This window comes from Myotis brandtii, unplaced genomic scaffold (genome assembly GCF_000412655.1).
Source record: "Myotis brandtii unplaced genomic scaffold, ASM41265v1 scaffold686, whole genome shotgun sequence".
In the NCBI taxonomy this organism is placed as follows: Eukaryota; Metazoa; Chordata; class Mammalia; order Chiroptera; family Vespertilionidae; genus Myotis; species Myotis brandtii.
The window spans coordinates 5,212,414-5,214,852 of record NW_005370683.1 but is presented as its reverse complement, the minus strand read 5'-3'; the positions used below and the strand labels follow the sequence as shown (position 1 = coordinate 5,214,852).

Sequence of the window (2,439 nt, the reverse complement as noted above, 5' to 3'; positions counted from 1 at the left end):
GGACTGGAGGGGTGCAGACAACAAAGAAAATAATAAGAGGTGAAGTCAGATAGTAAGAGGTGCACTTCATTATAAGGTTTTTGGCTTTTACTTTGAATGAGATGAGAGTGGGAACAGGGAAGTGACATGATGTGATTTACATTTTCAAAGGGTTACTGTGGCTGTGGGTTGAGAAGACACTAAAAGGGAAAAGATAGGAACAGGAAAGTCAGAAGACTAGTATAACAATCCTCAGGGGAAGTAATGATGGCTTGGACAATGGTAGTGGTATGGTAGTACAGAGAAGTGATTGAATCCTGGATATAGTTTGAAGATAGAGCCAAATTAATTTTTTGACAGAATAAAAGTGGTAAGAGACAGAGGGGATAAAGACAACTCCACGTTTTTAGGCCTGGGCTCATAAAGGAATGAAATTAAGAAAGGGAAGTCTGTGGGTAGGTTAGGTTCTTGGGAGGGAGATCAGAAATCTTAAACATATTGAGTTTGTGGTGTTTTTTATTAAAACATTATTTATTTCTGTTTTTTTCCATATACCTTATTGTTTAGGAAACAGTGTTACATACATATCTGAAATAATACACAGTTACACTCTGCTTAAAGGCAAAGCAGCCCAGGTAAAGCTGATCAGCTGTCCAGAGTTCTCAACCTTTGGGATCTTGGTTTTTAATTTGACATCAATTCTTAAAAGTCAGGAATGTCATCTCCAAAAAATGTTAAGTGGTTTGCAAATAATAATCACTCTGTTAAGTATTATATTTGTATAAATGGAATATATTTTCTTTAATACATGAAAAACTGAGAAGAGAATGCCATTTAACATCATTGGTATGAGAGTGTAGGACCAAGAAAAAATACTGTGATAAGCTTGTCTCTATGATACCAAGAAGATATTCTAGTCTGAGCTTAATATGCTTCCCATGTTTTCTACTAGATGCTTCTTTTCTGCTACTTTTCATCCTTTTACATATTTTATATCAGAGGTTTGGTACAACTTTTAAAACTTTATTAACAGGTGCAAATCTAGTATCCACAGATTTCTTCTCAAAAGGCACTCTAATTCATCAGATAGCCCAGCAGTTTCATTCTCTTGAACATTCTAGCCATGAAAAGACGTAATAGGGCACAGATGAATCCAGTGAGTAGAAGAAGAAATCTACTGAGCTTTGGAATGTTTGGTGCATTGGATCAGTCTAGGATTATGAAACCTAAACTCCCATTGTGAACAGAAAGTTGGATGTGAGTCCTTCCATAATATATTGTCCATTTACTCTCTAGGCCAAAAAAGCCACTGGTCTCTGGAGGTTCAATAATAACATCATAAATTATTCCTCCAGTGATCAGAAAGTAAGACACCACCAATAGAGCATACACTGTCATGGCAGAGGGCATGTGCCCTAGAGTGGCTTCAGCTTCAGGTTGGGGCATTCGAGCACTAAGAATGGAACTTGGTACAAAGTCTCCATATTGGTGGTGGCAAGGTGAGTTCATGTTGTTAATGCGTTCTTCAAGTGAAGATGTTCAGTAGGTCATTGGATATACAAACTTAGACTTCAGGAGAGAGGCCTGGCTAGAGACATACATTTAGGAGTCATTTTCATATAGACAGCGTTTAAGCCCTGAGACTGGATGAGGATGTCAAGGGAGTGAGTATGGAAAGAGAAGAGAAGAGAAGAGAAGAGAAGAGAAGAGAAGAGAAGAGAAGAGAAGAGAAGAGAAGAGAAGAGAAGAGGACCAAGGGCTAAGCCCTGAGGTTTGAGAGAAGATGAGTAACCAGGAAGAAAGTGAAAAGGACCAAACATTGGGGTAGGAGGAAAACCAAGTGCATGGGTGTCCTAGAGGTTAATGAAAGAGAAGAGAAGAGAAGAGAAGAGAAGAGAAGAGGACCAAGGGCTAAGCCCTGAGGTCTGAGAGAAGATGAGTAACCAGGAAGAAACTGAAAAGGACCAAACATTGGGGTAGGAGGAAAACCAAGTGCATGGGTGTCCTAGAGGCTAATGAAGGAGAAAGTGATAAACTGGATCGGTGCTAACACCAGCATAGTAAGATGGGAAATCATAAAAGACCATTGGATTTAGCCATGGAAATCTCGACAAGAACAGTTTCAGTGGAATGATGGGTGTGAAAGCTGGACTAGAATAGGTTGAGAGTACCAGATTAGAGGTGTTGGGAGACTGTAGTTGCAAGCATGGAGGAGTATTTGCAGGAAAGGAGGGGTCATGCTAATGGGAATGTGAATAGGAATGATGCATCAGAATGAAACAGGAGAGAAAGGACTGTTAACAAAAAGAGGGAGGGGAAGGATGGGGTCCAGGGCACAAGGACACAGACTGACTTTATATTGAAGCACAGACAGTCCATCAATAATAAACATGGGAATGCAGAGTATGGGTGCAGAGGTCAAGTGGGTAGATGTGGTAGAGGGAGTCTGGAGAAATTCAT

At 39.9% G+C, this 2,439-nt stretch overlaps 1 pseudogene; it reads right to left on the bottom strand.

Annotated features, from left to right (window-relative positions):
* Positions 1–1,053: 1,053 nt before the first annotated feature.
* On the bottom strand, positions 1,054–1,463 carry LOC102244695 (annotated as a pseudogene).
* Between the last annotated feature and the right edge of the window lie 976 nt (positions 1,464–2,439).